At 38.3% G+C, this 22160-nt stretch overlaps 1 protein-coding gene and 1 long non-coding RNA gene across 2 annotated transcripts in view; one reads left to right on the forward strand and one right to left on the reverse strand.

Moving 5' to 3' along the window:
- TANGO6 (transport and golgi organization 6 homolog) overlaps positions 1–22160 on the forward strand; it is a 180859-nt gene that overhangs the window by 106742 nt on the left and 51957 nt on the right. The window lies entirely within an intron of this gene.
- Positions 7271–20593, reverse strand: LOC136161114 (uncharacterized). Its single transcript, XR_010661687.1, has 3 exons — positions 20445–20593; positions 10974–11072; positions 7271–7568 (listed from the first exon to the last, which is right to left on the reverse strand). It is a non-coding gene; the product is annotated as an uncharacterized lncRNA (long non-coding RNA).

Below are 22160 nucleotides of genomic sequence, written 5' to 3' on the forward strand. Positions count from 1 at the left end.
AAATCTCATGAGAGTGAAATTAAAAAGATAATTTTTTTCTCTCCTCTGAAAAACGGCCAACTTTCTATATTTGCCTTTGTCTTAAATATGGGTCTGAAACATACCAGGCAAGTGAACCATTATGAGCGATGCTTCTCTCACAGTAGGTGGTGAGTACTCAGTTTAATGTATTGCAGGATCAAATGCAGCTTCCGACTTCCATTGTGTGTAACATTGTGACTGTCGATCTCAGGAAGAATGTGTCTGATACATAGGTGGCATCAGAAGAACATATCTTTTCTCTGAAACTTCTGATAGACCTCTACCATTGGGAAGATAAACACTGAAAATGCACACTTCTTTGTCTCCATGGGCCAGTCCAGATCACTTCCTGTGGTGAGAGTGAAAGTGGGGATGAAGGACTAGGTTGAGTGGGAGACAGGTTTTGCTCCTCCTTACATGTTCCTATAATTAGCACAGTTTCCAAAACCTCCTTCTGGCATTTCAAAGCATATTCCATCAATGCTCAAAGTTCTAATCTTCCTGATGTCTGTTCCAGCAAGTACCCAGCCGTAAACATTGCCTTAGCTTTAACTGCGACTTTCTAATTCACTTTACCAATTTGTCCAGGTGCATAGGTGAGATGGCTTATTGAAATCCTTTAAGTGAAATTAAAACCCATTTTTACAACGTAGCCAATATCCTTAGTTTCCTATTAGTGTGGAAATCCTTGTGACAGCCACTTTATAAGATTTCTTTAATAAGTACCCTAATTTCCCAGTGGTCCAAGCCTTGTGCTGTCCCCACCCTCCAGCTCTTCTTTGCAGCAGGGGGAGTTCCATGGGAGCATGAGACCCACAGGTAGCAGCCAGGTGCTGTCCACCACCACTTCCTCTTGGCTTCAGTTCTCTAACCACCCCTGCTTTTCTTTCTACTGCTAGACAATGATGAAAAGTCAGCTGGAGCTTTTTTTTTTTTTTTACTTTCCATTAAAACAATTGAAGTATTATATGCATATAAAAAAGTATATAAAGCCCTCTAATTTTAATAGTGTAGTTTTATTATTCTTTACATATTTACCACCACCCAGATCAATACAGAGAAACCTCTAATAACCCATAAAGTTTCCTTTTTTCCCTTCCTAGTCTATACCTGCCCCAGAGGTAAGCACTCTTCTGACATTTTATCAGCATTAATTTATTTTGATTGTCTTGTGAATCTCATTTTAATGGAATTAAATCCCCATATTTCCAGTAAGTTGATAGATATAGGCTCTTGGGTAAAATTTGGGTCAGATTTTAAGGGGCAAGAATATATCACAGGCTATCTTGTGCCTTCTGTTTCCTGTTGTCTCACATTTCGAGGTGTATGATGTCTGGTGTCCTCTTTTAGTGATGTGGAGATTGATCAGTGATGTTTCCCATAGGATAAATCCATAATAAACTTCCCCATCAACCTTCCCTCTGTTGGTTTTAAGTAACCACTGGTGATTGTTGCCTTGATTGTTGGTGTTATTTCATAGAAGTTACCTTTTTTTACACATCAGGAAACAGCTTCGGAGAGGGTTACTAACTTGCCTAATGTTACACAGCTAATTAGTGATGGATCCAAAATTTCAGCCCAGACAGTCTGACTCCAGACCCAGTTTCTAACCCACTGCCAGATACTGCATCCTGAAAATTTTCCCATGTCAGTAAGCATCTTTTTCCTGTCATTAACATGCACATTTTCCACATCCTCTATAATTTTTAATGATCGCATGATAATACATCATTTGAATGTATCATAATTTTTTTCAACTGACCAGCTTACAGTTGTTCTGATTTTTCACTATTATGAATTATGTTAAGACAAATATTCTTATAGCTAAATCTTTGTCCAGACCCATGACAATTTCCTAGGAAAATTTTCTAAAAGTATAATTTCTTAGAAGCATATGCATATTTTTAAATGTATTTATTGCTAAATTGTCTTCCCAAGAAATTGTGCCAGCTTATATCTGAATGTTTGATATTTGTGCCTTCATCAGCACTATTACGCTGTGTGTTATTTTTATCAAACATAAATAAAGAAATGCTATTGTTTTTATTTCTATTTATTCAATTGATAGGGTTAAATAGTTTTCATAGGCTAAATTTTTGTGTGTGCGTGTGCATATGAATTGCTTCTTCCTATCCTTTCTTCATTTTTCCATTGTGGTGTTGATTTTGTTATTTAATTTGTAAAACTTTATATACTTATAGATCTTGAACCACTAACATTTATGTTGTAAATATTTTCTTTGGGTTTACATTTTAGTTTTGTTCACATTTTCTGTTTAACTTGTTTTGAATTGCAGAAGCTTTTTATTTTGATGTAGGCAAATCTATCTTTTCCTTTATGGTTTCTCTCTTATAGAGAAAGGCTTTCTTAAAGCAACATCGTATAAGTATGAATCTATATATTGTGTTGGCCGAAAAGTTGGTTTGGGGTTTTCTGTACAATCTTATAGAAAACCACAAATGAAGTTTTTGGCAAACCAATATTTTAATCTCTGTTCCTTAACATAGAAAATATGGTGGAAGAATTTTAGTTCCATTTCCTTTTTTCTCCATTTCTTCTTTTTTAGTTTCATTTCTTTTATTTAAAGAACTATTTAGTTTTTTTATTGTACTTTTAGAAATTTAATCTTAACACATTGCTAAATTACCAGTCACTCCAAATGTTTCTCCATCTGTTTCCTCTTATATGGCCCAGTGTCAGCAATAACCTGTGGGTTGTTATATGTCATTGCATTTTTTAAAACTTCTTTTAAATGTATAGAATTAAGTAACTGTGCTCAAGATATTGAATTGATAATTGGGACAACACCTGGCAAGTGCAATTAAAGCAAAAGGTATTGAGTTCATCTGTGAGGATATTTCCTTCTGAGATTGCCTAGTGTTATTCCTGATCTGTTGTAGACTACACTCCTTGCTCACATATGGCAGATACAGTGTATTCTCTCTCTTCAGCAGAGCTGGGCCAACACTACCCAATTCTTTGTTCCTCTAGACCAGTGAGTCTCAAATGGGGGAGTGGAGGGAAGAATTTTGCCCCCCACGGGACATTGGCAATGTTTGGAGACATCTTTCTTTAGTTGTTATAGCTGGGGGCAGAGAGGATGTTACTGGCATTAAGTGGGTGGACACTAGGGAAGTTTTTTAACATCCTGCAGTGCCTAGGACAGCCCCCTGCAACCAAAAATGACCTGGCCGAGAATGTCAGTAGGCCTTCTGTTGATGTGCCCTGTTGTAGAGCTCCTGTTTCTGCTTCATAACATCACAGATGCGTTAATTGAATCCAGGACTGCCACATAAAATTGTGCAGGTTGTTCACAGATTCAGAAAGTCTGAGAGACGTCACTGGATGAATGGCATGCTCTGGAGCTGTCCCCATACTCAGCTGTGCAGTCGTCCTCATGGCCTTAGCTGAATTCCAGCCTATCCCCCATCTCAGTTGCAACCTAGATTGCCCTCTCACTGGAGAGAGTTGGAAAAAGTTATTCATTCATTTTTGTAATGTATTTACAAATCCTTTTGCATGTGGGAGGTTCTGCACATGGCTAATATTATGTATTTTATACGAATCTTACAAGCATTCTTTTTAGTGGATAGCCTTTTCTGATTTTTGCTAACTATAGGAGTGTGTCCTTATTAGAGCTTGTGACCATCTTTGAAGCAATTACATATGTCTCTTTTTTTGCCTTCTGTTTGCATTTAATGAACCATAATAAGAATTAAAGTGTAATTTAAAATTATCTCTTGTATTTAGGGAATATTTTATATCCTTTGTTAATATTTATTTCTCATTCTAAGGAAAAAGAGGGAGATATAAATGGAACTGCTTTTTACTCATTTGTGGCTCTCATTTCAATCTCGAGTTTGGATCAGAAGTCTTTGGTGGAAGAATAGTTTCCACCTCTGCCTGTAGTAATGCCCGAACATTCTCTGAATGCTTGTTTAATTTCCTGCTTTTGTCAAGTTCTAAATCATATACATTCCTGAGTTATTTGGTAACTCTTCCTAATGCTCAAAGTTGGTTTTATTTGTCTTGAATATGATTTTTTTTTTTCCTTAATTTGGGGCATAGAGTCATCAGTGTAGTCCAGTTTAAAACTATTTTTTGAGTATGCACTGAATGGTGGGTTCTGTGCCTGAGGCTGGAGATAGAAACACGGAAAATCCACAATCTCGTCCTTCAAGGAGCTTATAGTTTAGTCAGAGAGGTCAGCTCATACACACATCATTGTGAGGCGACCTGCTAATTTATGGCGAGGCCTGTGTGGAGTGTTGTGGGAGCTCAGAGGAAACAGTCTCATCTGTCCTTTTTCTGCTTAGACCCTGCAGTTAAATGTGTCAGAATGCTGTAGGGTTACATCAGTTCCGCATCGTTATCAAACACAGCAGGTCAGTTTTTGAAGAACAGCTTTTGTATGTCAGCTTTCAGAGATTTTCAACTAATGGCAAAGCCTGATCTAAAGTGAAAAAGTATGTTGAATGTGTGAATAATTGGATACCAGTCTGGGAGTTCAGTATTCATAGATTTCAGCAGCAATGAATGACTGTCAAGTATTAGAGTTTACATACTTGGAAAGGAGAATTTTTCAGCAAAATCCAGCAAATCAAATGAAATGCTTCTTGCCAAGTTTGCCTAGGTTAGCATCAGTATAGTTCAACAAATACTTACATTAATGTGAATTAAAAATATTAATCTGGCCAAAAGTAAAAGTTGTAGCTCAGGCTGAATAATTTTTTTCTTCACTGCTTTCTGTTTTCTTTTCCTCATGTCAATTTTTTTTTAGAGTTATAACTTTAAAAGTTACTAATAGACCTTTCCTTTCCTAATTGTATTAGTAATATGTAATAATTTTGGACAGTTTGGAAAATATTAAAAAGTATAAAAAAGTAATCACTGATAGTTTCACCATTCAGAAGTAGCCATTCTTTGTTTATATTTTGATGTTTCCTTTAGTTTGTTTTTCTTTCTCAGATTTGTAGTATATATGCTGCCTTTTTTCCATTTAACATTATTTATAATCACTTTTCCATGTCATTAAATATTTCTTGAAAATATAAGATTTATTAGTTATTATAATTAATCACCTGAATTTATCATAATTTTATTTAATTATCTTCTCAAAAGATATTAATGTTTAATTAGGTGGTTCTGGTTTCTTACTTTATTAGGAACTTTATGAGGATTATGAAAAGTGTGCTATTGATTATTCTTATACATAAATCCTTTGGTGAATCTTTGAGTCCTTCCTTAGGGTTGGTTCCTACAGGGAAATTACTTAGTCAAAGTATGTGCATGCTAATACTTTAAGGCTCTTGATATTTAGTGTTAAGTTGCCCTTCAGATATGTCCTCTCTGGTCAGCAGTGAAAGAGACTGCCAGTATCAGAGAAAAATTATTCAATGGCTTCATACCTATCCTCTAACCCTGACCTGCTGCTGCTGCTGCTGAGTCACTTCAGTCGTGTCCGACTCTGTGCGACCCCATAGACGGCAGCCTACCAGGCTCCCCCGTCCCTGGGATTCTCCAGGCAAGAACACTGGGGTGGGTTGCCATTTCCTTCTCCAATGTATGAAAGTGAAAAGTGAAAGTGAAGTCGCTCAGTCATGTCCGACTCTTCGCTAGCCCATGGACTGCAGCCTACCAGACTCCTCCATCCTTGGGATTTTCCAGGCAAGAGTACTGGAGTGGGTTGCCGTTGCCTTCTCGGCTAACCCTGACCAGCCATCTCTGAAATGTGTACCTTTGCTCCCTGAATGAATGGAGGAATCTGTCAGAGAATGCTGGAGGGAGAGGGGGTGGATGAAGGGAAGGAGGTCAGGGAGGGACTGATGGATGGAAGGGTGGATGCATGACTCAGAGCTGCCCTGGAAGAGCAACTCAGATCTGGTAGTGTCATCATGACATACAAAGAACAGCACTTTATTTTTAGAGGCAGAACGTAGTCTTCTAATCAGCAAGCTTAGACAAGTTCTGGTTTACTCTAGGTCAGAAACGTCGATAATTGAGAGCAGAAATAGAAAGTCAAATTCACATTGTTTCATCTGAAGAGTTTACCTTCAGGGAACACTGTAAGAAAGAACAAGGAATTAATATTTGGAATGAGGAATGAGAGGAGAGAACTAAATTTCAGGTCTCTGTTAGACTGCGCCATGGCAGCTAGTGACACTGAGAATACTGGGGCACAGCAGCTTATACTTCTTGGTTAGAAAGCACCTTTTCTCAAATTACTCTCTATGCCCCGAGAAGGGTGGGTCCTGGGCCTTTAAGAGATGTATGTATGTGTGTATTATATATATCTCTCTCTCTTAGAGCCTGCATAGCACTCATTTAATGTGTTTTGTCAACTCTTTCTGTATCATCTGCTTTTGTTTTAGTTCAGTGTTGCCACTTTTCAATTCATCTATGTGATAAGTAGCCCATGATCCCCTCCAACTGCAGGATGAAGCCCGTAGTCTGATTTTAGAAAACCTGACGATCCCTGCCCATAGAGGAGCAGATTCAGCACCAGGCTCTGCTCTGATGAACACCTTCTAGCCCGTGGTAGAAAACAAAGGAAAATGGAATAATTGGATTTGTCCAGCAGGCTACTGTGAGTTAACCCAGTTGGGTTAGCCTGGGATTTAAGATGAGGAGAGGAGCTTTTTTAAAAGAAAACTTTTTTTTTAATTTGAGTCAATTTTTTTTTTAACTTTATTTATTTATTTATGGCTGGGCTGGGTCTTGCCTGCTGTGTGAGGGCTTTCTCTAGTTGGGTGAGCGGTGGCTACTCTTTGTTGTGGTGGAGGAATTCTCATTATGGTGGCTTCTCGTTGCGGAGCACGGGCTCTGGGCGCTCGGACTTCAGCAGTTGTGGCGCATAGGCTTAGTTGCTCTGCGGCACGTGGAATCCTCCCGGACCACAGAACAATCACGTGTCCCCTGCAGTGGCAGGCAGATTCCCACCCACTGTGCCACCAGGGAAGTCCAAAGAGAAGCTTTTAAATAGCTGCATAGAATTTTATAGTGTAGATGCACCACAATTCACTTATTCAGCTGTTTGTCTTCATTTTTTTCCTATGACATGCAGTGCTGCAATATAAATTCTCATATATGTGGGCCAATGGAAATATTTATTAGATATGTATATGTGCAAAGTTCATATATATGTAAATATTGAAATACTGGACCTTTATTTCTGTGAGATTGATACTTGCCAAAGTGGATTCACTCAGTCACTGGCTGTTTTTATTTTAAATTGTTTATGTACTAGCAGATTACTTCCTGAAATTGTAGGTGAGACAGGGCTTTTTGAACCCCCTGCTATGTCTGTTGTCAAATAGAGAAAAATATCTTTTGAAAATTGTTTTTCAAAGAGAGTGGACTAAAAATGTCCTCTTTTGTGCTATTTTGTCGTTTGTCTTGATTGCAGTGGGAAGAAAGGCATTTTAAGTAATAAACTCCTGGGAATTCCCTGGCTGTCCAGTGGTTAGGACTCCACAGTTTCATTGCCAAGGGCGTGGGTTCAATTCCTGCTTGGGGAACTAATGTCTTGCAAGCTGTACAGCAGCAGCCTAAAAAAAGTAATAAATTATTAATGCATTTTGCTATTAAATAACATATAATACTAGTCAAGGAATGACAAATCGCTTTTAGAAATATCTTGCTCAATGAAACTTGTTTAAAGGTGCAGCATTATAATCAATCACCTTAAGGGCTTTCTAATTAAGTAGTTTCCAGAAATATTTAAACTTTTAATTTACTAATTTTAAAATGTTAGTTTAAGGGTTTTTTGCTTCATCGCATATGTTGTGGTTCCCTTATATGTAGTAAAAGAGCTCAGAACGTAATGGCTTAAAACAGCCACCATTTAGGGACTTCCCTGGAGGTCCAGTGGTTGAGGCTCTGCTTTCCAATGCGAGGGGTACAGGTTCAGTCCCTGGTTGGGGAGCTTGTGTCCCACTTGCCGCGGGGTATGGCCAAAATTTAAGAACAAAACAAAAAACTACCACCATATATTTGTTCAGAATTCTGTGAACCACATAATGCTTGGCAGGGACATCTCATCTCTGCTCCACATGGTGTTGTCTGGGCTCAGCTGGTGGCTCTTTTACTGCCTGCGGAGTCGGCTAGGCTCACCCAGGAGATTGCATTCAGTTGGGACCTTGACTGGGGCACCCTAGTGCTCCTCCATATGGCTTCAGTCTGTTCTTGCGTGTGGATGGTCATCATTCAGCAGTCTAAGCCAAACTTCTTTTCAGTATGATGAATGGTTTCCCAGAAAACAGAAACAGAAACTGCCAGGCCTCTTAAGAGCTAAAGCTAGAATTGGCTTAGTATAACTTCTGCCACAGTCTGCTGTCAGAGTGAGTCCCCAGACCAGCCCAGGTTCAAGGGGAAGGGAAGTGGCCTCTGACTCTTGATGAAAGAAACCACGTTCAGGGATGGCGTACTGGTAAACATATCTGCATACTAGTGCATGCTTATTGTGTTTGTTGACAGAAGCCTAACAATACATGGATCTATATGGGTATATAAAGAAAAATCCAGTCTCTGCTAAATGTTATAGTTAATATTCTTACCTCCCAAGGTAAACAATGATAATAGTTTGATATGTATTCTTTCACACCTCTTCCTGTGTTCCTACAGATACATGCAAACATATGTGGGCTTTTTACATGGGCTTTCTTTCACCAAAAACAGAATCTTAACATACTATTATTTTTAGTATAATTATATACTATTACATATTATTAGTCTGCAGTTTGCTTTCTTTGAAATCAGCTTTACCAAGTTGTAATTTACATCCAATAAATGCCCCCATTTCAAGTGTACATTTCAGTGAGGTTTGCTGTAAACTGGTGTAACCATCACTACAGTCAAAATTTTGTCACCTTAGAAAGTTCCTTTGTTCCCACATCATCTCCCATGTCACACACCAACTCAGACAACCACTGATAAGCATTCTGCTACTGTAGATTCGATTTGTTTTTTAGAGTTTTATGTAAATGGAATCATGAAGTGTATACCCTTTTGTGTCTGAATTCTTTTGCTCAGCAAAAGTTTTTGCGATTCATCCTTGTTGTGTGTATTAGTAGTTTACTACTTTATATTACTAAGTAGTAGTACTACATTTGAATGTACCACAGGCGTTCATACATTTACCTGTTGATGGACATTCAAGTTGTTTCCGGTTTTGAGCTATTCTGAGTGTAGTTGCTGGGAATATTCTTGTATAAGTCTTAGTGTGAAGATATGTGGTGGTGGTGCATGCTCAGTTGTGTCCGACTCTTTACTCTGGACTGTAGCCCGCCAGGCTTCTCCATATAATTTTCCAGGCAGGAATACTAGAGTGGGTTGCCATATCCTTCTCCAGGAGATCTTCCTGACCCAGGAATCAAACCTGCGTCTTCTGAGTCTCCTACATCGCTTTACCACGTGGGAAGCTGTGTGTGTGTGTGTGTGTGTGTGTGTGTGTGTGTGTGGAATTGCTGGATCATATAATAATGGGAAGCCGTGTGTGTGTGTGTGTGTGTCTTGGGTAAGTATTCGGAGTGAAATTGTTGGATCATATAATAGTTGTATAAAAATCTACCTGAATGTTTTCCAAAGTAATTTTACATTATGACCAGCAAGATATGAGAGTTCCAACTGCTCCATATCCTTACCAACACTTAATAGCATTCTTTAAAATTTTTTGCCGTTTTAAAAAAATGTGTGGTGTCATGTCATTATGGTTTTAATTTATATTTCCCTGATGACTAATTATGTTAAGCTCTTGTCTTTTCATGTGCTTATTTTCTACTCCTGTATCTCTTGAAGGAACTGTTAAGATCTTTTTCCATTTAACTGGATTGTTTCTCTTTATTTCTCCAAGTATTTATTGAGTTGTAAGTGTCCTTTGTATGGAGTAAATACTAGTCCTTTGTCATACATATGTATTGCTAGTAGTTTCTACCAGTGTTTTCTTTAATGGTGTCTTTTGAGGAGATGCTTTTTCTGGTGAAAATATTTATCATAATATTAATGATGATATTAATTAATATGAAAAAACATAAAATTAGTGATATATTTTAGCTCTTTCACAGCTTAAGAACAAATTTAAAATTTTAATGTCAACAAAAAAATCAAATTGATGACATTATTTTGATATGATACATCATGTGTTGCTAAAATGAGAAATGAGATGAAGTCACTGCTCACAGTGTAAGTATGGTTCAGATGTTATGGTGAAGAATTTTTTTTTACATCAGCATGCCCAAATTTTTACATGTTGTATGATGAATCCTTACTCCCATATTTTTCTTCTGTATGAACTATTACAAAACCCTTGTTTTGAAGTCAGGCTGCCTACATTCAAATCTGAAAGCTGCCACTTCTTAAGTCTTGAATATGTGACCATAGGCCAGTTATTTAACATCTCTGTGTCAGTTTCTTCATTTGTACAGTGATCATTGTAATAAGACCTATTTCATAGAGTGGATCTCCCACCTTTCAGGCAGATTCTTGACCATCTGAGCCACCAGGAAAGTCCCATTAGTAAATTATCCTATAAAAATTGCTTTAGTTGAATGCCATAATTTTGATATGTTTTCATTTCAGAATATTTTCTAGCTTTGCTTGTGATCTCTTTTCCTACCGTGGCTTACTTAGAAATGCGGTGTTTTTTGTTTAAACTTCAGGTATTTTTCCTATCTTTTCATTCATTGTATTTTTCTTTACCTCACTGAGCACAGCTATAGTTGCTGCTTTAAAATCTGTCTTTGATCATTGAAATGTCTATATCATTCAATCCTGGCTTCTGTTGAGTATCTTTCTCCTTGAGAATGGACCATATTACAAGTCACTTTGGATTATGTCCTGGACATTATTAAATTATGTTGAGAAGGCTGTGGATTCTGTTATAGTCCTTCAAAGTGTTAAATTTTTTGTTTTAGCAGGCAGTTAAATTGGACTCAAACTTCAGATTTTTGTCTTACCTGAAGCGGGCAGTAGTTCAAATCTCACTTCATTTCTTCTAGTCTTAGCGCAAGCTGCTTTGTGTCTGGTGTACACATACTTAATTTCAGCACATTTCCCTGAGATCCAAGAGAGACAATGGTAGACTATATTCAGCTACCTGAATACTTATCTCCCTTATAATCTTTGTCCTGCTTTTTTGTTGCTTTGGGAGAAAATAACGTTAAAAAAAGAAGAAGCCATCATTCTCATCCTTTTTTAAACCCAGGCCAGGTTGCTATGGCCTGGCTTAGCTCAGGAAACCAAAATCATAAAGAGCTGTATGTGCTGTGTTAAGGGATTTGGGTTTATGTTGACTTTAAATGGAAGTCAGTGAGAGATTTTAAGGAGGGAAGAATTGATCATAATTACTTTTTAGCAAAATCGTTTTGGCTGCTATGTGAAGGATGAGAATGAGACGAAAGACTAGAATGGAGACTGGTAGAAAGTTGTTGGACAGTCTGGTAGAGATGGTGATGGATACTGAGTGAGGGTTTACATGTAATAAAGAAGGAAAATGATGTCCCCAGATAGGAAAGAAAGTGTGAGAACAGAACAAAAGTGGGATGCCTGAATTGCGTATGGAGAATAGAGATGACGTGTCACCCTACAGCAGATTGTGTTGGGTTCCTTGGGGAAGTGAGGCTAGATAGAGTGGGGCAGACCACAAAGAACCTTGAAGACTGGGCAGAGGAGTTAGGACTTGATATCAGGGGCATTTGGGAATCACTGTGGACTCTTAAGAAAGGAAGCAACGTGATGAGAGATACATAGGTGTGGTTGGCAGGGGCATGAAACATGAGTGAAGAAAGGAGAGGCTGGAGCCAGAGAGATAGCTAAGAGGCTGTTGTGGTATTCTCTGGCATAAAGAGATGAAGACTTTGATTAGAGGGATGCCTGTGAGAATGGTGAGAAAAAGTAGATATTATAGGCAATTCAGAAGAAGAAATGAGAGACTGTCATCTTTTTTAACATTTAGTGGAGATGAAGTTATAATCCACCCAGCAATTCTACCTAGTGTAGTCTACCCAGTTATTCTCATAGAAATGTTGAGAGGCTCAAATGAAATAAAACACACACACACACACACACACACACACACACACACACACACAAAATCACTTACAAATATTTGAGTATCATTATAGAGATATATTTATGGCTATATTAATTCCTGTACTGAGGTTGCCAGAGACCAATGAAGAGAGGTAGGACTATCTACAATGGCAGCCATTGGGTAGGGAAATAGGAATTTGATGTATAGATTTAACCTCTCTCTGTCAGGAGTATGCACTGCAATCCCCAGAGTCATAACTTCCTCACTTTTGGTCTTAACTCTTAACATTTAATAGCTATGAACAAGTTCCATAACTTCTCTATTCCTTTTCTGTAAGATGGGGATAATTATGGTAGCTTCCTGATAGCATGGTTATGAAATTAAAGAGATAATATATGTAAAGTGTTCACAACAAGCATCTTTCATGGTAAGGGGTGAATAAATGTTGATTGCTATTATTTTCCTTTTGTTATTTTTGAGTTAGTACAGTGTATTCCTCCATTCTCCCACGGCCAAAGCCAACCCTGAATAAACAGCCCTTCAGACAAGTAAAATGTATGATCATCCTGTCCTATTCAAGAATACAAATCATAGTTGAATACTTATTTTATTCCAGGCTCTCCATTAATCACTTTATGTACATGTTCTCACATAATCCTTGAAATGACCCTACAAGGTGACTCCTTTCATTATCATTACCATTTTATAGAGAAGGTAACATGTTCGGAGTACTTACTGCTTGCCCAGGATCATAGCTAGTTGGTGCTCAATCAGGGACTCAAAGCCTGATTTTACTGATTGCAAAGATCATGCCCTTAATCACAACTGTAATGAACAGTTGTTTGCTTTAACCCAAATTTTTGTTTGAATTAATGTGAAGATTTTAAAAGCCAAATTTTAGTGTGAAATTACAAAATCAGCTGTCTGATATCGGCATGAATTCTTAGAGGTAAAATATACCTTGGTGACTGCAGTAGCAACACAGAATTTCTGTAATAAAAAACTTATGGGGACTTTTAAAAATTGAATTATAGTTAACTTACAATGTTATGTTATTTTCAAGTACACAGAAAAGTGATTCAGTTATATATATATAAATATATTTAAAAAAAAAATATATATATATACATTATTTTTCAAATTCTTTTCCATCCTAGATTAGTACAAGATATTGAATATACTTTCTTGTGTTATGCGGTAGGTCCTTGTTGTTCACCTGTTTTGTATATAGTAGTAAAAGTTGTTCAGTTGCTAAGTTGTGTCTAACACTATGCGACCCCATGGTCTGCATGCAGCATGCCAGGCTTACCTGTCCTTCACCATCTCCAAGAGTATGCTTAAACTCATGTCAATTGAGTCAGTAATGCCATCCAACCATCTCATCTGCTGTTGTCCCCTTCTCTTGCCTTTGATCTTTCCCAACATCAGAGTCTTTTCCAGTGAGTCAGCTTTTTGCCTCAGATGGGCAAAGTATTGGAGCGTCACCTTCAGAATCAGTTCTTCCAATGAACATTCAGGGCTGATTTCCTTTAGGACTGACTGGTTTGTTCTTCTTGCTGTCCAAGGGACTCTAAAGAGTCTTCTCCAGCACCACAGTTTGAGAGGACCTGTTCTTTGGTGCTCAGCCTTCTTTTTTTTTTTTTTTCCTTTGTGACCCCATGAACCGCAGCACACCAGGCCTCCCTGTACACCACCAACTCCCGGAGTCCACCCAAACCCATGTCCATTGTGTCGGTGATGCCATCCAACCATCTCATCCTGTCATCCCCTTCTCCTCCTGCCCTCAATCTTTCCCAGCATCAAGGTCTTTTCAGATGAGTCAGCTCTTCGAAACAGGTAGCCAAAGTGTTGGAGTTTCAGCTTCAACATCAGTCCTTCCAATGAACACCCAGGACTGATCTCCTTTAGGATGGACTGGTTGGATCTCCTTGCAATCCAAGGGACTCTCAAGAGTCTTCTCCAACATCACAGTTCAAAAGCATCAATTTTTTGGTGCTCAGCTTTCTTCACAGTCCAACTCTCACATCCATACACGACCACTGGAAAAACTATAGCCTTGACTAGACAGACCTTTGTTGGCAAAGTAATGTCTCTGCTTTTTAATGCTGTCTAGGTTGCTCATAACTTTCCTTCCAAGGAGCAAGCGTCTTTTAATTTCATGGCTGTAATCACCATCTGCAGTGATTTTGGAGCCCAGAAAAATAAAATCAGCCACTGTTTCCACTGTTTCCCCATCTATTTGCCATGAAGTGATGGGACCAGATGCCATGATCTTAGTTTTCTGAATGTTGAATTTTAAGTCTAACTTTTTCACTGTCCTCTCTCACTCTCATCAAGAGGCTCTTTAGTTCTTCTTCGCTTTCTGCCATAAGGGTGGTGTCATCTGCATATCTGAGGTTATTGATATTTCTCCCAGCAATCTTGATTCCAGCTTGTGCTTCCTCCAGCCCAGCATTTCTCATGATGTACTCTGCATAGAAGTTAAATAAGCAGGGTGACAACATACAGCCTTGATGTACTCCTTTCCTGATTTGCAACTAGTTTGTTGTTCCATGTCCAGTTCTAACTGTTGCTTCCTGACCTTCGTACAGATTTCTCAAGAGGCAAGTCAGGTGGTCTGGTATTCCCATCTCTTTCAGAATTTTCCACAGTTTATTGTGATCCACACAAAGGCTTTGGCATAGTCAATAAAGCAGAAATAGATGTTTTTCTGGAACTCTCTTGCTTTTTCAATGATCCAGCGAATGTTGGCAATTTGATCTCTGGTTCCTCTGCCTTTTCTAAAACCAGCTTGAACATCTGGACGTTCACGGTTCACATATTGCTGAAGCCTGGCTTGGAGAATTTTAAGCATTACTTTACTAGCATGTGAGATGAGTGCAGTTGTGCGGTAGTTTGAGTATTCTTTGGGATTGGAATGAAAATTGACCTTTTCCAGCCCTATGGCCACTGCTGAGTTTTCCAAATTTTTTGGCGTATTGAGTGCAGCACTTTCACAACATCATCTTTTAGGATTTGAAATTACTCAACAGGAATTCCATCACCTCCACTAGCTTTGTTCATAGTGATGCTTCCTAAGGCCCACTTGACTTTACATTCCAGGATGTCTGGCTCTTGGTGAGTGTGAGTGATCAGACCATTGTGATTATTTGGGTCATGAAGATCTTTTTTATACAGTCCTGTGTATTCTTGCCACGTCTTCTTAATATCTTCTGCTTCTGTTGGGTCCGTACCATTTCTGTCCTTTATTGAGCCTGTCTTTGCATGAAATGTTCCCTTGGTATCTCTAATTTTCTTGAAGAGCTCTCTAGTCTTTCCCATTCTATTGTTTTCCTCTATTTCTTTGCATTAATTGCTGAGGAAGGCTTTCTTATCTCTCCTTGCTATTCTTTAGAACTCTGCAATCAAATGGGTATATCTTTCCTTTTCTCCATTGCTTTTTGCTTCTCTTCTTTTCACAGCTATTTGTAAGGCCTCCTCAGACAGTCATTTTGCTTTTTGTTTGGGGATGGTCTTGATTCCTGTCTCCTGTACAATGTCACGAACTTCCATCCATAGTTCTTCAGTTATTCTAGCAGATCTAGTCCTTTAAATCTATTTCTCACTTCCACTGTATAGTCATAAGGGATTTGATTTAGGTCATACCTGAATGGTCTAGTGGTTTTCCCCACTTTCTTCAATTTAAGTCTGAAATTGGCAATAAGGAGTTCATGATCTGAGCCACAGTCAGCTCCTGGTCTTATTTTTGCTGACTATATAGAGCTTCTCCATCTGTGGCTGCAAAGAATATAATCAATCTGATATCGGTGTTGACCATATGATGATGTCCATGTGTAGAGTCTTCTCTTGTGTTGTTGGAAGAGGGTGTTTACTATGACCAGTGCGTTCTCTTGGCAGAACTCTATTAGCCTTTGCCCTGCTTCATTTTGTACTCCAATGCCAAATTTGCCTGTTACTCCAGGTGTTCCTTGACTTCCTACTTTTGCATTCCAGTCCCCTATAATGAAAAGGACATCTTTTTGGGGTATTAGTTCTAGAAGGTCTTGTAGGTCTTCATAGAATCATTCAACTTCAGCTTCTTCAGCGTTACTGGTTGAGGCATAGACTTGGATTACCATGATATTGAATGGTTTGCCTTGGAAACGAACAGAGATTATTCTGTTATTTTTGAGATTGCATCCAAGTACCTCATTTCAGACTCTTTTGTGGACTATGATGGCTATTCCATTTCTTCTAAGGGATTCCTGCCCCACAGTAGTAAATATAATGGTCATCTGAGTTAAATTCACCCATTCCAGTCCATCTTAGTTTGCTGATTCCTAGAATGTTGACGTTCACTCTTACCATCTCCTGTTTGACCACTTCCAATTTGCCTTGATTCATGGACCTAACATTCCAGGTTCCTATGCAATATTGCTCTTTACAGCGTCAAACCTTTCTTCTATCATCAGTCCCATTCACAACTGGGTGGTGTTTTTGCTTTGGCTCCATCCCTTCATTCTTTCTGGAGTTATTTCTCTGATACCTCTTTGGAGTTATTTCACAGAGTCGAACATGACTGAGCAACTGAACTGAACAGCCTTCTTTATGGTTCAGCTCTCAGATATGTACATGTCTACTGGAAAAACCATAGTTTTGACTATATGGACCTTTGTTGGCAAAGTGATATCTCTGCTTTTTTAATACACTAAGTTTGTCGTAGCCTTCCTTCCAAGGAGCAAGCATCTTTTAATTTTATGGCTGCAGTCACCATCTCAGTGATTTTGGAGCACAAGGAAATAAAGTCTGCCACTGTTTCCATTGTTTCCCCATCTATTTACCATGAAGTGATGGGACCAGATGCCATGATCTTCGTTTTTTGAATGTTGAGTTTTAAGCCAGATTTTTTACTCTCCTCTTTCACTTTCATCAAGAGTCTCTTTAGTTCCTCTTCACTTTCTGCCATTAAGGTGGTGTCATCTGCATATATGAGGTTGTTGATATTTCTTCCCAGCAATCCCAGCAATCTTGATTCTGGCTTGTGCTTCATCTAGCATGGAATTTCGCATGATATACTCTGCATATAAATTAAATAAGCCAGGTGACAATATACAGCATTGATATACTCCTTTCCCAATTTTGAACCAGTCCATTGTTCCATGTCCAGTTCTAACTGTTGCTTCTTGTCCTGCATACAGGTTTCTCAGGAGGTAGGTAAGGTGGTCTGGTATTCCCTTCTCTTTAAGAATTTTCCACAATTCATTGTGATTCACGCATTGGCTTTAGTGTAGTCAATGAAACAGAAGTAGATGTTTTCCTGGAATTCTCTTGCTTTTTCTGTGATCCACCAGATGTTGGCAATTTGATCTCTGGGTCCTCTACCTTTTCTAAATCCATTTTGTACATCTGAAAGTTCTTGGTTCCTGTACTACTGAAGGCTAGCTTGAAGGATTTTGAGCATAACCTTATAAGCATGTGGAATGAGCACAATTGTACAGTATCTTGAACATTCTTAGGCATTGCCCTTCTTTGGAATTGGAATGAAAACTGTCCTTTTCCAGTCCTGTGGCCACTACTGAGTTTTCCAAATTTGCTGGCATATTGAGTGTAGCGCTTTAACAGTATCATGTTTTAGGATTTGAAATAGCTCAGCTGGAATTCCATCACCTCCACTAGCTTTGTTCATAGTAATGCTTCCTAAGGCCCCACTTGACTTTACATTCCAGAATGTCTGGCTCTAGGTGAGTGATCACTCCATCATGGTTATCTGGGTCATTAAGACCTTTTTTGTGCAGTTCTTCTGTGTATTCTTGCCATTTTTCTTAATCTCTTCTGCTTCTGTTAAGTCCTTACCATTTCTGTCCTTTTATTGTGTGCATCTTTGATGAATTGTTCCCTTGATATCTCTAATTTTCTTGAAGAGATCTCTAGTCTTTCCCATTCTGTTGTTTTCCTGTATTTCTTTTCTTTGTTCACTTAAGAAGGCTTTCTTATCTCTCCTCTCTATTCTTTGGAGCTCTGCATTTAGTTGGGTATATCTTTCCCTTTCTGCTTTTTAGTAGTGTGTATGTGTTAATCCTAAAGTCATAATTTATCTTTCCCACTCCCTTTACTGTCTACATTGATAACTACCTAAAAAGTCTGTTTTCTATGTCTGTGAGTCTCTTTCTGTTTTGTAAATAAGTTCATTTGTATCATTTTTTTAGATTCCATATATAAGTGATATCATATGATGTTTGTCTTTTGCTTTCTGATTTCATTTATTATGATAATATCTGTTGTTCGATCACTAAGTCAGATTCTTTTGCAGCTCCATGGACTGTTGTGCGCCAGGCTTCTCTGTCCGTGGGATTTCTCAGGCAAGAATAGTGGAACAGCTTGCCATTTCCTTCTCAAGGGATCAAACCTACATTTCCTGCATTGGTGGATTCTTTACCACTGAGTCACCTGGGAAGCCCATGATAATCTCTAGGTCCAAATGGTATTATTTCATTCTTTTTATGACTGAGTACTATTCCATTGTATGTGTGTATATGTATAAACATAGCATGTGTGTGTGTGTATCACACAGAACATGCCATATCTTCTTTATCCAGTCCTCTGTTGATAGACATTTAGGTTGCTCCCATGTCTTGGCTGTTGTAAACAGTGCTACTGTGAACATAGAAGTAATGTATCTTTTCAAATTATTGCAGGATCATATGGTGGCTCTATTTTTAGTTTTTTAAGGAACCTCCGTACTGTTCTCCGTAGTGGCTACACCAGTTTACATTCCATGGACTTCTGTGTTAGGGAATTGTAGGGGTTGACAAACCCCTGCCCTTGAGCCAAATCTTACCTGCTACCTGTTTTATGTAGCCCATGAGCTGCTAACGGTTTTCACATTTTTTACATGGTTTGGGGGAGGGGGAGGTAAAAGAATAATAATGTTTTGTGACATGTGAAATGCAAACTTTAATGTCCATTGAAAGTTTTATTAAAACAGTCATGCTTATTTATGTATTGGCTGTGGCTATGTTTGCACTCCATTGGCAAAATTCAGTAGTTACAATGACAAACATAAATTGGTCCTTGAAGCCAAAAGTATTTATTTACTGTCTGGCTCTTTATAGAAAAAGTCTGCTGACACTTTTCTAAGGTAACCATTATTCAAGTAAATACATATGTATATATTTCTTTGGCAACCCTTCATTGCTTGCTCATCAGTGAAGTTTCTTTGGAAGTATAACTCATCTTACAAAATCATTCTTAAATTTTTCTTCCTGCTACATCAAACTTTGTGTCTTACTTTAAACAGCAGAAACTTACCCTTTATAATTAGAGCTCTTTAAATAGATTTGGATAGATATTACATTTTTTTTCTAAAATCACAAGCTGCAGTTATTAGCTCAGGAGATAGAAGATGTCATTGGCAAAGAGTCCTTGCTTTAAAGATGACACAGTTGAGCTGGCCCTGCTTCTGTAAACCTGCAGATATGAAGGGCCAGCTAAGAAACTTAAGCATCCATGGATTTTTATTTTCTCAGGGAGTCCTGGAACAAACTTCAATATCCCCACAGATATTGAAGGACACTCTATACTCGAATGTTTCAGTTTTTTATTCTGCTGTTATTTTTATTTTCCCTGTCTTCATACTTTTGTTTTCTCATCTCACACCCCTAATTTCAATTTTGTTGTTGTTGTTGTTTAGTTGTTAAGTCATGTCCAACTGTTCGTGACCCCATGGACTGTAGCCCACCAGGCTCCTCTGTCCATGGCATTTCCCAGGCAAGAAGACTGGATTGGGTTGCCATTTCTTTCTCCAGGGGATCTTTCCGACCTAGGGATTGAACCCTTCTCCTGCTTAACAGGCAGATTCTTTCCTAGTGAGCCAACAGGGAAGCCCCAATTCCACTTTAGAGTAAATTAAAGCATTAATTTGGTTTCTTTCTTATGGCTATGAAACAACATAGGACAGTGAAATATCTTTTATTTACAAGTTTTAAAATAGATTCTTGAATTCAAAATAGATTCTTGCATTCACTTTTACTTACGGACCTGCAAGAGAGTAAGCTAGCAATCTGATTGGAATATAATATTCCCTTTAGAAAAAAGTTGTAACTTAGTTTTCTTTTCGCTGGACCTGATGTGGTAAAGACTGATTTCATAGCACTTGAGGGCTTTTCTGTTAAGAATTTATGCATGAAGTTTTATTCTCAGGCCACAGGCTTCCTGATTTCTGTTTGTCAATATTATGAGGCTCACTAACTCTTGGACATGCTTTAACGAGTTTGAACATTTAGGTAGCAAATTAAATTAATTAAGTCACTGGAATGGTTTTAATACTTTCATCATTACAAAATCATAAAGAGAGTTTACTTCACTTAAAATACCTAGTTTTTTTTTTTTTTCTTTCATCTTTTTTAAAATAACTTACCATAAACCTGGAACTTTTCCTCCCTTGTGATCGCATTTCTGGCTTTACTTTATTAATTCCGCCCTTCAAGAAAATTCCACCATGTTTCTGAAGTTTGTTACTGTCTCAGCACCTTTTTCAGAAGAATTAATCTCTGTCTTGTCAGTAACCTAGGGTAGAGTCATTTGTTGTAGATTTTCCTTGTAGGGTAACTGTGTAAGCTGAAAGTTTATACACTGGTTAAACCAATCTTGGAATTCAATGACCTGTTGAGATGGAATGAGTAACCTAGTTAATACACAGCTACAGAAATCTTGGCATCCACTGTTTCAAACTGTCTTTCTTTCTGTATTACCTTAGTTCATTCGGTTGCCAAAAATCTAGTGGTACAAAGCATTTCCTGTCTATTGTTTTACATTGTCCAAAAGATGTTTATCTATGGTTCTTACTTGCACGTTGCTCTTATTGGAAGTCATGGGAAGAGTCAGAGTGTAAAGTACAATCTTTCCCTCTCCTTTCAATGCCCATCGTTAACCTTTTTCTTCTCCCTGCACACTTAAAACTTTCTTTTTGACCATCACCAGAAAGTCATTAAACTTCAGAAATCATTTCAAATCATTCTTGTTTTTCCCAGCTTGTTAAAAGGAATAGCAGGTATATTAATATTTACTAAGGTGTGAATGATAGCCTCCTATCTTGCTGCCTTCTTGGAAAATGGTTTGCATTTTGAATAAGGAAGTGTTTTAGGCTAAAGAAACATAGTTCTAATGATTAAACAGACTCTGACGCAATACAGTTTGCAAATAGAGATATTTGGAGACAAGACGGTCTCTGTATCTCTTTAAAGCACACTTGGTAAGTCACTTGCTCCAACAATAGTCCTACTAACAAGTTTGTTTGTTTTAAATAACTTGTCCCACAGAAGTCTTCCCTTGGTTACATCTAAGCCTGTCAAAGTCTGTCTCTGTACAACTTATATCCAGATCATCCAGTCCTATGTAGTCTGTGAAGAGGTACAATGAAACTAGCCTCTCAGATCTTTGCTAATCTATTCCTAGCTCAGGGTCACCGTTTGGTTACATTTCCTTAAAAAGGATCACAGTATGAATGGAAAAACAAAAAACAGCAAATCAACAATTCGCCTGAGGGAGAAAAAGGGTCCTGACATGTAGACACCAATAAGGGAGACTCTATCCAGGGACTACCCAGCATTCTTGCCCAGTGACTCCTGGGACCTGCCTCCCTGGCAAGCCCCATCAAGACCAGAAGATGGCTTTGGCTCCAGCCCTTTAATGCCCTAATATGTGCATCAAGCATAGCACTTTAGCAGCTTTCACAAGGCCATTTACCAGTCATCTCCTACCATTAGGAAACCGGAAATGTTACCACTTTGAAGATAGTAAAGAAGAGGGGAGATTTTTTTTTTGTTTTCCTCTTCAGGCTAGAATTAGGAAATTATTCCTATTATGCCCCATTGCTTATGCCCTTTTATAAGACATAAATCCCTGGCTTCTCTTCCACTCATGCCTTATGAGGTTAAACAAGAATGAAAATTGGTGATGACCGTGAAATGTCAGAGGTGTCAGGGAATCAGCGGGCCACACTGATATCTTTTGTTTTAGAGCAGAAGTTCCTGCTGTTGTTAGTGAGCCAAGTAAATGTCCTGATGGCAGTAGTAAGAGCCCTCTGCCCGGGAGGCTAGAGAATGTGTCTGTCTTTCTGTAGTTGTGTGACCTG

This window comes from Muntiacus reevesi, chromosome 2, assembly GCF_963930625.1.
Source record: "Muntiacus reevesi chromosome 2, mMunRee1.1, whole genome shotgun sequence".
NCBI lineage: Eukaryota > Metazoa > Chordata > Mammalia > Artiodactyla > Cervidae > Muntiacus > Muntiacus reevesi.